Source organism: Varroa jacobsoni, unplaced genomic scaffold (genome assembly GCF_002532875.2).
Source record: "Varroa jacobsoni isolate VJ856 unplaced genomic scaffold, vjacob_1.0 scaffold_567, whole genome shotgun sequence".
Lineage (NCBI taxonomy): Eukaryota > Metazoa > Arthropoda > Arachnida > Mesostigmata > Varroidae > Varroa > Varroa jacobsoni.
Genome location: NW_019213469.1, coordinates 139,823 through 152,549, shown reverse-complemented (window position 1 = coordinate 152,549; position 12,727 = coordinate 139,823). Strand labels below are relative to the sequence as shown.

General features: G+C 41.0%; 1 long non-coding RNA gene across 1 annotated transcript; it reads left to right on the top strand.

Moving 5' to 3' along the window:
* Positions 1 to 6,540: 6,540 nt before the first annotated feature.
* On the top strand, positions 6,541 to 8,843 carry LOC147753314 (uncharacterized). The gene is made up of 3 exons (XR_015311589.1): positions 6,541 to 6,621; positions 6,799 to 7,013; positions 8,147 to 8,843. It is a non-coding gene; the product is annotated as an uncharacterized LOC147753314 (long non-coding RNA).
* Positions 8,844 to 12,727: the final 3,884 nt, after the last annotated feature.

Below are 12,727 nucleotides of genomic sequence, written 5' to 3'. Positions count from 1 at the left end.
AGATAAAGCAAGATTCTACACAAAATAGAAGTTAGTAAGCGCATTTGTAAAAGACACGCCAACTAGATCCAGAAACGATGGCCCTATTATTGCGGACAACCAATAATATCGTTGAGCACAGAAAACAAACAAAAAAACATTGTTACAAACACGCGTACTTTAGCTTGAAAAGCACACGGACCCCGCTCACTAGTGACTAATGGCCCTAACATCGAGCTAATGTGTTACAGGCTGGACAAGAAGTATGTTACGAAGACGCTGTACGGTAAAGTCTATATAAAAGCCAGGCGATTTCTCTTTCGATAGGGGAAGGTGGATTGCCCAGATGTAAGCTAGCGATCTATCCCAAAAATATCGAGTATCGACCCCTTCTAATTTGTGCCAGCATTGTTCACTTATTGTAAACATAGCAATCTTCGATTCTTCATTGTTTCGGCTCTGTGTCAATGAAAAATCGAGGACATGAGCCAGAAATGCAATCTCGTACACGCGGTTGAATTTTTCTGCCACGAACGTCTGTCTGAAGCTACGTGAACCTGTGAACGTAAAATTACGCCTGAAGTACTTTATTTATCCTTGCAATGACTACATCATATAACCCACCTAACTACCCTTGTCCACGTTATATAACTTTCTGTTTGAGAATATAGATGTATAAACAATCTTTTAGTTGTTTGCTATTGCAGTGATCTGTTCGGGTGAGTTTGCTTGTATCAAGGAGGCTCCCTAACTGTCTGCCATGTCTTTGTTCGTTAAAAGCTGTCTTTATTTGATCGTGTTTTGCACATACTGTTTATACTCGAGGGTCACTGGCATCAACAGCGTACATGTTGTTGTTGTTACCATCGCTAATGGCATCGTTGTCGCCTGCCACGTCTAGCGTCGGCAGCGTGCATGTGTACTGTTGATGCCAGTGAATATTTCACAGAGCAACGCAAAGGAGAGCCAGAGAGGGATCAGCCTTGTTATCAGCATGAGGAAAGCTTTGCAGGAGAAAAGCTCTGACGCTGCTGCCGCTGCTGTATTACCATAGTCTTCCTTTTTTTGCACCTAGCTTTGGCCGCGAATCGGACGACTCGTCCTGATACCATTGAGTAGGATCCTGTCTGGCTGACCTGCCGCCATTAGTTTCGTTAATACCGGAGCTTCTGAGCGCACAACGAAGTGGCACGATTTTGCCCCGATTGTTTGGTAGTTGGCTTACGCAGGATATACCACAACCGGCATGCGTACTCACCGTTCATTTCATCGCCCATTCCCTACTAAGTAGAAACGCCGGTTTCGAGCTACACACTTCCGCCTCATTCTTTAGACGATCGAAGTCCGGTGTTCAACTTTCATTCTCTTCCTTTGTCCTGCACTCGCAACCTTGTTATTCCGTTTATCACATTGCGTTATCTTGCTCGCTTGCCGTGGGCCGAGGCATTCCGACAACGGCGGGAGCGATCGCCTGTGCGAGCTGGTAGGTCATTGGTGGGGACGGCAGCGAACCGACCCGCACAGGCTATTACTGCTACAGCAGTAACAATAACAGCAGCAGCCGTCGGTGCTGTTACATGGGAAGCGACAAACAGACTTGCCGTGCTTTCTTAGCGAGGGAACTCACCGGCTGGTTGATCGGCTATCGTGCCGCTGTTACTGCTGATACAAGAATCGTTGACGCAGTGACGTCAACAAACCAACGGGATGAGAAAGAACAAAAACCCACCGAAGGAAAGGACTAAACTACGGATTTCTTTTTCATTGTCGTCTGCCCCTGCGCTGCGGGTACCTCAGTCGCCGCCACCACCACCGCTACCCCCGCAAACGCTGCTTTCGATTCTTCTAACAATGCTTCTGCCTATTCCTGCTTTTGTTACCGCTGTTGGACGTTCTCGCTGTAGGCCACTTCACACGCGATCTTGTTCCTTGGCGGCTGCCCCTATGCTTTTAATTTGATGGAACACTTTGGCAGCTTTCTGCATCGCGGGCATGGCTCGAGCGCGGGGCTGAAACTTTTTGTGGGCACGAGACTATAGGAGCTGGAAGCATACAAAGAATGGGCGATGAGCGTTCTGGAAAATTGGGCAAAAGGGGAACACCGATAAAAGAAACCTAACGGAAAGCGAATCCGGTAATCGGCGACGACGAAACGAGAGGACAAAAATTACAGCGAGCTTGGAAACTGAAGTTACATACAAAAGCATGGACGACTAAGTGTTATTTTGAAAAATACATAACAAGTATTAGGCAAAGCTGGTATAAATAACGGGTTTCGTTGTAGACATTTATTCAGATCAAAGATTGCCATAGAAATCAAACATTTGTTCCAGTATAGCTCAAAGATCTAGCTTTTTTTGCTTACGCGTTTTAGAAGGCACTTTAGCATATTGGCCCGCATGAATCTGGAAATCGTTAAAATGTAAAAATATTATAAATTAATTGAAATCGTTAGCAGCACTATAAGCGTCCTCGGTGTTACATATAGAGTGTTGGTACACGCACTCGTTATCAGAACGCAATATGAATTGCGAGCAGCAGCGTACACTATCTAGATAAATGTATCTAGAACACAGAGGCGTCCAGAGACTGCGGAATCGCGTGTATGGATATCGCGGATGTAGGGTGAGCCAAAAAACGTCATACACAATTTTTTTTTATCACTAGGGGCTCAACTCGTTCGTTTGTGACAACGAGTTGGGTCTTCGAAACTATTGAAGGCCGCTACTACTGGAGAATAGAATCAACGTCACCTTTCTCATCGTCTTTATCGTCATCGTAGCTTCTAAACGAAATTGGCTGAGCACAGTAGACAAACTGGTTATTGCATGTAGAGGAAAACGATGCAAATGGCTTTCTTTCCGGAAGCAAAAAACTGTTTACCGAAAAGCTGAGGATAAACAACGACGAGAAAACTACGTCCCTCCCCGCTGAGGCTGTACTGAGATAATTCCCAAGAGTAGAAAAATCGCAAATCCTAACTGGGGAAAGTCTAGTTTTAGTAGTGGTAAAGTGCAAATAGAAAGAGATGTTTCTAGAGTTCATGTGGCCGGCTGGTGTTCACCTACTCAGCCGGCCTACTAGGCTAACGTCAGGGACACTGCTTGTGTTCCAACTTTCTCCAGGTTTACGAACGGTCGCCTAGATGACCCGAGTAAAAAAATAGCCCTATTCGTGCGGTAACCCATCGCCTTACTACACTGTATTCTTCTTTTTCAGTCGATGCTATATCAGATACCCCTTACCACCTCACAGGACCCCCCTCCCCCCTAAAAAGAACGCATTCAGCCTCTCGTGACATATTTAGCTGAATGCAACCGGTACGCCAATTTTCATCTCAATATTATTTCTCTACATTTGCTTTAACTCAGAGGCCTGCCCACATCCGCTAATAGCTGGACAAAGCTACCACGAGACAAAGACGGCATCTAAACGGGTCTAACAACAGCCGTTGACAGTTCTCCTTTTACGTCGGGTTTACTCTAAAGGTTGCGTTCGTAAGAACGCACTGTATTGCCTCAGTCAGAAGAGTAATCAACTCCCTTTATGCGGCATGTCCACGCATAAACGGAAATATGTAATTTACTTTGTTATTCTTATTACTAAGCGCAAAGATACTGCCATTAGTAATGTACAACACACTTCGGTACATATATTTTTCAAATTGTCGAAGCAGTACTGTAAAATAGATAATGTTTGTATAAATAGATTTCTACGAAGCGATGCAAACGAAGCGATATTGCGGACTTGCCTCCGTACATGTTCTGGAGGGATGTTTTTAAACCACTAATTGTATTCATTGCTTCTTCAGACGCGACTGAGAGATTACTTATGTTAATATAGCGTAAAAAGTAGGCTCGCTTCGTAATGATGAATTTGCAAAGGGCTGACAAGTTTCAAGGCCTTAGTTTAACGAATGGCTTGCTCACCGCACTATGATCGCCCGTAAAAAATTAGCACTTTTTTTTTACGTAATACGTACGTATGTATTCAATAGAATTCAGCTAAGTTGACTGACATAGTTGCATTGAGATAGGTTATATGACTTATTAGCAATGAAAACATTCAGTGAACGCTCACAAATGCTCGGAATGATCGTCTCGAACTTCGCAGTCGGTGTCGTAACTCTATCGTTGTATGTAACCTGACGATCTTGATATGAAGTCAGCGATGACCTATGAGCGTTTGTTACACAGCATTTTTACCTGCATTTTTATACCATAGGCTCCAGTCGTCGGTAAGTGTATTGATTAGGCCGCGCCAATATTCTAATCAGGGCGTTCGTAGTTTTCACAGACCTTGAAATTTGACTAATTTCTTTGTATTTCCATTCAAGGTGAAAAAAAAAACAAAACATTACGGAAAACGACATTTTTAGTTCAGTAACAATGACCGTATAACAATAAACCCGCATTAGAACAACTTTTTACCACGTACAAACGTTTTTGTAGTGATAAGAAAATGAAAAGAAGATAACGTTTTGTAAGATTCGTAAGATCGTGTAGATATATATTTAACTCGTGCTAAAACCAAAGCTTCGAAATTCTAGTTATAACCATAGCATCTATCGATGTGCGAATATATAAGGGCTCTATATGGTTGCGCCCTAATCTCTATCAAATGCTGTTATTACCAATAGTGCGCGAAAAACAACGGGACGGGCAGCGAATGAAGCTGATGGAAGCAGCTTCCCGGCAGAGTTGTCCTGCAAGGAAAGTACCTTTCTAACTTCGAGAAGATCCTTTGTTCTGGTGCTTCAGCTTTTGACGTCTTTTCCCTATATGCATTCGTCGATGGAGAAATAGGAGACTCCGCGTCTGCCTTCGATAGGGCAAGAATTTCTGCAAAATGTATAATACATACACATATAACTCCACTTGGAAAGGAACTTTCTTTGGTCTTTACAATAGTGAGTATTGTTGAATACATTGCCAGTTTTCAAAGTTGGGTTTTATTCTGATTTGCGGAAGCTTACGATATTAAAAAGGTGTTTTATTGCAGATGTTTTTAAAAATGGTGAGTGCGAACACTTTTGGGCATCTTTCGACACAAGTTTTAAGAGGGTTGATGAGGAAACACAAAGTCTTGATCATCCACTCAAAGCGCAATGACACAGGACTTTGCGTGTAAGTACGAGGGCTCTCAGAGTAAAAGCCCTTAACTAACTGATACATGCGAGGCGTACCACAGCGCCCTTTTTCATTACAATCTAGCTACCACAGCCTGTAGCCTCTACATGTACTCCAAAAATTATTATGAGACTTCAAGTATATTCGTATCATGCGAATGTGGTTTTTTACTGTCTTGTTTCCGTAAACTTTGGAGCTACCAAATTTCAGAACGCATTTCAAATTGAAAACTAAGAACTTAATGGACTTAACTACCATAATGTCTATTAATGTTGTTCTTTGAGCAGGTCAAGCAGATTGGATAAGGTCACAACTTCTGATTCCTTGCGGAACAGTTAAAAATCCGAGCCACAAGAACTGTTAAATACTTGGTCCAAATTAAAGAGGTTGTTATTTTAGTATCAAGGGCCAACACCCGGTATTAATACGTACAGCAATATTACGGGAAGATCTTCCGCACAATTTAACCTATACTAAGCTAAATTAGGTTCTCCTTATAAATGTATAATTAGCATTCTCTACACCGTTGTACGACAGCCTCTTCAAATTAGGTATCAGGACCTCAAAAAATCCGCCCAGATCTACTGCTTTGATTTCAGTACGAGAAAACTTTATAATTAACACTAAACTATGTAATTTGGTACTTACGTTGTTCCGTTCATTAAAAGTGAAGAAAAATCCGCGAATAAAGGGGTCACATGTGATTGGGTTAAAAAAAATCAGTCGCAGCAGCCAAAACAGCAACCGTTTGCTCTTTGTCTCCGGACACTAGTTAAAAATCTTGACAGGATAATAACGTTGCAGACACAGTGTCGACATAGATGGTATACCACCGTGTCAGTACTTACCATATTATGAAAAAGTCTTTCCTTATTCGCTGACGCAATATTTGATCGTGTCAAGGATGTGTGCTTGTGTTTGGTAGAGGGGAATAGATGGCCTTTGTGTAAGCAAATTCAACCTGTCTTTGGTCCATGGAACAGCGACACCTTTTTTTACATTTGATAGCCGTTAAGCGTTACTTTAAACGACGCTATTGGATTTTTCTCTAAGAGAACAACGAACGGCATGGTAATAGGTGCCAATGCTGAATTCTGAGCTAGTGATGACCGCATGCTTGTGGTTTCAATAGCAACTCACTCAAAGAGAGCAGTGTTATTCACGCAATAACTTAATTAAGTTCATGACTGGCAACTAATTTTCAGAAGGGATGAGCAATTATCTCACGAAATTAACCAGTCAGTCCTCTGCCCGATACAGATCAGGTGTTCCTCCTACGTGTTTCCGGTTCAGTAGATAGACCCTACGTGTTTGTGGCCGTGGATCTTCTTGCTTTTCAAGCTCCTCCAGGAACGGTTCGTCTCCTTTTCTCCTGTACTGTTACATAAAGTCCCGTATTGCCCCTTGTATTCAGTAAGCCGGTCGCACCGTATGAGGCTTTTCATTGCAGCCAGTGGAAACAGAACAATACTGCTACCAAAAAGAACCAGCCGCGCTCAGGTTCCACTTACAGGTCATTACACTTATAAAGTGCTTATTTTAACGATCTACTAGTTCCCTTGCATTCTTCTAAACCCCACAATCCAGAGTTCCCAGTTTTAGGATGTGACTCAGTCACTGATATCAGGAATCGACGAATCATCGTAACAGCTGCGCAACAACAACTGGATCTTCTTTTTGTCTCTTTTAGGAAATTTGGCGTCCGAGAAGCTTAAGGTAGAAATCGAGTTTCACTAGGAACGAGGTCTAGTGAGCACAGTCTTTACCAAGCTTGATTCCAATATAGCGAAAAACCACGTACGACCTGGAAGAAGCGGTATGGATCATTACAACATCTGATCTCACTGAATCGTCGAGAAGAAGTTTGAATATTTGAGACAATGGCATGCTGCTACAGCTCCTAAAGTAAGATGTTTTTGATAAGTAGTTTAGTAGATTTCTACATATTTTGCCATATTCAATGTAACATACAGGTATAACGAAATAAGTCAACTGTTATGTGTATTTGTATGGCCTATGAGTGGTTGTTAACCTACGTGTTTGCCTTGAGCTATATAGCGTCTATGTTGGATATACATAAGCAATGCAATCACGTGCATGCTTACTGGAATACTATTAGATGTAAGAACATTCAGATAGCTTGTCAAATCTAACTTAACAAACTTAACTGTCTAATCAAGCTTAACTATCCGGCAAAAAGCACAAATGAATTTCAAAGACGACTGGAAAAACCAACAGAAACTAGCACAAAGCTACACAGTTCCGATCTGTTAATCTAGGAGTTTGAACCCTTATGAACAAAACTGCCACTACCGTGATTGAATCAAAAGACGCCCGAACTACTACTATATATTTAAACTGATTTAACATATATTAAAATTTATACGTACGGCTCGTATGTTGGTAGCAGGTATGCGATTTGCGGGGGGACGGGGGGGGGGGGGGTTGAAAGTTCGAGGCTTTATTGTCTGCTCCTCTCCTAATACGTTGTCTTCGTTATCGTCAATCGAATACAATGCCCTTAACAGGTACGTCTGACCTCAAAAAGTGTTTTTTGAAAAGTGAGGGTCTATTACATCGTTTTATTGCTTAGGCCGTCTCTCAAAGCGCATATATCCATATAAACATTAGGTAACGTGCTGTCGCTGGAAACAACTAAAATGATGAACCGATGCTAGCGCCTCTTGAAGCCTAATTTCATACGTTAGCACATAAATTCACTGTTGAGTAGCAAAAAAAAAAGGCGAGATTTCTATTGTCATTGTATGGCATAATGCTGAAAAACAGCGTTTGGAGTTTTGGACGAACAGAAGTTCCCTTATAAATGTTTAACGGGATTATGTTCATAAGCCACGAACCTGCTTTTTCTATATACATATATGCATCATTTTCTTTGAGAGGTATCTTTCTCCTTTGATCTTGAGTCAAATGTCATTTAGCGCAAAAAGTGTAATGTAGCAGAGTGCCTTCTTAACCTATCGCCAGATCCCAATAACCTCGATGCATGTTTTCTCATTTTCTTTATTACTTATTATCAGATTGACACTCACACTAGCGCCAGAACCTATTCCGCCAGCTAGAATGCTCGTCTTAGAAGTATGCGAATGTAATCGTAAAGGGCCTCAGCACGCTCCAAGCTTCAACGTGCCTCGCTGCGATATTCGGCAGACTTCGAAAGCCTTCCCATACGCAGTAGCTCAATACTTCACTACCTGTCTTTTCGCACGATCGATGTCGTCATTATTGGTACTGTCGCCAAACCTGTTGCCGTTATCGTCGACGCAATGCCATTGAATCTGGCGGTCCTCTCCACCAGAGTACTAATCTTCACCGCATTAAGGCCATACTACACAAATGTAACGTATTACACGTTCAAAAACAAGCATAGAACGCTCATCGAGGAATAATACGCCCCAGCGATGGCGCTGAATAACGCAAGAGTCGTTGTAATTACGCTCGTTGTTATCGGCAGGAGGGAACAACAGTGATAGGGGTTAAACTGTTATACCAAAACGTGACTTTCTCGTCGTACGTGATTGATCACTCACTCCCAAAAAGGAACGTAACCGCTTGCTTTACCAACCAGTTTCATTGACATCCGACATATGCAGTCGCAGGTAAGATGAACACATATAGTTCACACTCCAATAATAATGACGATATTGAAGTGATGCAATGTTTGTTATTTCGTTTCATCATTCTCGAGACGACATAAAATTTAGAAAACACTGCACTCGGCTACGTTCACCATAAATTTACTGTTTTTTTTTTTTTTATTTGCCTATAACTTTCTTTGCTCAAAAAAAAAAGCTGTACGGTTATATGTGAACGGTATTTGGGGCACTTATATTAGTAGAGTCCTAAATGAAATCTGCCAATAGTTTTGTATGTTTGTTTTGTCGTGTTCAATGCTTCTCATTTTTATCGCCTATAAAAAAAAATCTCGGAGTCCTCTATTTTTATCGAGGACTTGCTACCGTTAGGGACCTTTCTTGTCGAACAGGCCGCTTAAGCTCCTAATGGTACTGGCAGCTGGGGTTTCTCCAGGAGAGCTAAGAAGCGCCATAACAATCATACAAGTAACTATAAATCTTAAAACCTGATACGTGAGGAATATACGGTCGTAACATCTAATTCTTCTCAATTCCGTGTTCCTTTCATTTTTTTATTTCTCTAATCGTTGGTGTCTGGCGACAATTTTTACTAATGCTAAGATTTCAACCATCGTGGTAGAATGCTGATTAGCTATGGTTACCATAGCAACCCTTTCAAAAAGACGCGCGCCAGCCATCCGGACTATCCAGGTTTTCTGTCTCCGATGCACGAACTTAGTTACATACGGAAAGTGTTATTTGGGAGGCCTCTCTCTCTCACTTGCTAACTAATCAGAAACGACATACGCTGCATATCCACAAAATGTTTACATTTCACAGTCAAATACATTTGCTTGTTAGATTGGAGATTCTCATCTTCTATTTAGGCATGGCGCAAAGATAAGATTTCGTCAGCTAGTGAGACATATTTAACCCTAAAAATTTAATGAAAGATCTTTGAAGCCATTAAGCAACATATGAAAGGCTCCACTCGACAATTTCCATCGGACTCGCTCCAACATCTGCTATCATCAAGTAGAAAAACGCTATGCTCATTCAATATCAGATCCTCTTTTATAACCCCAGCATTGAATACGGTAACGTATAGTCATCTAGGAAGAACTCCGAACCGCTCAGGCTCAACCAGGCACTTTTTGACAAGAACATCATTGAATGTTGTTCCTTCCCAGCCTTCGCAAACCTTCCCAGATATCTAAACTTAAACCAAAGGCAAAAAAGAACCATAGACGTTCACATTTAGATTATTTAATTGTTATTTTATCTAATAATTACTATCATTTTACCGCAGTAGCGTTCAGTCTGCGCGGCTTGAAGTCAGTTGTGTGAATGGCGACGACGTCGCCTTTATTTATTTATATTTATAGTGGAACCGTTGCTCCATAGAAATAAGTAAATTACGATAAATGAACGTAAATTATAAAGGAGTAATGGAAATCTTATTTGTTAATAACATTTATGCTAATGTGTAAAAACTGAACTATAATACAGATCGAAACACCTAGTATATACGCATAGTAATAGTATATATATGTGACTGTACAGACCGCAGTGGTGCATTGGAGAAATTGACGAAGCGGTTTATTACGTATATATTTACTTGGTAATATCTACGAAGGAAAGAACACATTTCCTGCTTCCTAATTTATTTTTCCGAAAAAACCTTTTTTTTTTTTTATTTAGTCTATATATATATATATATATATACCTTTTATTTGTAAGCCTTATCAGCCAATTGTTTCTGCACACCTGTCAACGATTTTGGCACATCCTATATAGCCATTGGTGGCTTCACTCAAAAATGGTTAGGTAGAAATTTTAAGAATAATATTTGAAATTACTTCGAATATAAAAATCTATTTTCCATATTTTATCATTTCCTTCTATGATATTGTGGTTCTCTGCGTGTTTATAATCTATTTGGCTTCTGCACCGCATCAACCACACAATAATAATTACACGAACAAGTCACTTGCATAAGTAGGTATAAAAACGTAAGACAAAAAAGGTCAAGGTGCCTTATCGAAGTAATTGTATATCTGTATGTGTAACGAGCATAAAAGCAACCGAGGGACGCAGACTTTGTGTGCTCTTGACCATACCACCATCGTATAACTTCTCTATTGCGATTCGATGACTCAGTGAAGACCTGCGCTGTCTGGGTCACTAAAGGGTGTGGATAGATAGACGGAAGAAGACGTAGGAGGCATTCAGGGGGTCAGATGGCATCGTGCACCTCGATCTCGTTGAAGCCTGATTGGGTTACACCACCCATCTGTACCTCTTTAGGAGCGCCGACCAACGCGTGGAGGTGATGGTGACTCATGATAATAGAAATAATTGTGATAACGGTAATAATTATTATAGTTCCACGCATGACTGTTACGCTCGAGATGTGGAGGTCACGAAGAGTTCGATAGGATTCAAGTACTATGGGAAACCACCCGTTTATCTAGACCAGCTCATAGTCTTTAGACAAATCGTTGCTTTAATTACAACCGTGTAATCGGTTAGTGAGGTCTCTACCAGCCTACTAATATGAAAATAATAACATTTAGATTAGAACGAGCGTCTGATAACGGCTAGTTTGAGAGAGACACATCTCTTAAATTCGCTGTTTAGACAGATGATGCTCAGCATATATTAACGGTTGCCGTTGGTTCTTCGAAGTCTACGTTTGCTGATATTCAGACATAAGGATTCTTCGCTTGTTTTATTGTTGCCACTTTGTTCATAGCACAAATTCAACCTTGGGTACAAATTCAGACTTCAAAAACGGTTATGTTGAAGGCAGCATCAATATTTACGTTCGTAAGGTTATCCAGTGATTAACCTACTTTATCCGAATTCGAGGAGCCGAATGGCGTGCGTCCTTTAGGTCTAAAGCGCTATCTTTGATCTCAGTAAACCAACTTGGGGCTTGACTGACAGATGACAATCTTATACGACGTTGTTACGGCAGTATTTTGATGTCGGCAAGCAAAAATAGAGAAGTGTCCTTCCTTTTTTCCACTCAACATAACCCCTCTGTGGAACCCGAACCTGACGCAAAGCAAAAATACTCGAGCCACCTATTAGAATACTAAGCCCATAAAAACTTCGTAGACAGTTTATAACTGACATTTGTTCAGAGCTAAACATGGCCTAGGCCATTGTCAAGTGTACAACCTACAATTTTCAAAAGTTTAACTTGAGATTTTTTTCTATAATAAAAATGCCAGCTGGGTCTGATGTCCTTCAAATACCTAAAGGTTGAAACGATGCCAACACTCATCGAAGTCTGTGTAGGTGCATGCTTTATAGGTCTAGTTTTCACTTTTGACAGAATATTTGCTTGAGCCATCTTACCGTTGTCATTTATTTATAGGCGTAATACTGAAGTAGAGTCAGTAAGGTGTTGGTTAATCGATGTTAGAAATAGGTTAATTTTGAGCATAGATACAAACGTACACGTACATATATGCATACGTCTAGCGAGCTAATAGATGTTCTGTCAGAGTGAAAGGCTATAGAATAGTCCACGACCCATGATCTTTTTGCCATTAGACTCTCGGATTACGTTGTCTAACTCGGCTTTCCTATAATGAATCTTCTCGTTTTCGAGACTGGTTTGTTTGGGTCCGGTCGTTGGTGTAACACTCGACTGCAAACGTAATTAGCTTGATAAAGGTCAATGCAGAGCTTTTCATGATAATGAAAATACTTCATTTTGTCAAAAGGTACGATTCCGTGGCCTGCATTAGGTGTTAAACACGTTCATAGGGGACGATTGCTTTTGTCGTCTTCAAGTGCCACTGCTATTCGTTTCTACGATTTCCGAACTGATCGCGTTAACGCAAGCGTTGCATACTTCACTTATAAGGGTTTGTATAATTACAACTGAGTTCGAAATCATTTGTAATACTTCTCCTATTGGCCAAAATCTGGTTGATCGCAACGAGAGTGCAACATCTCCTCCTTGATCGACACAGACTCCAAGTCTGTAACGGTTTTGGGATGACAGGCCTT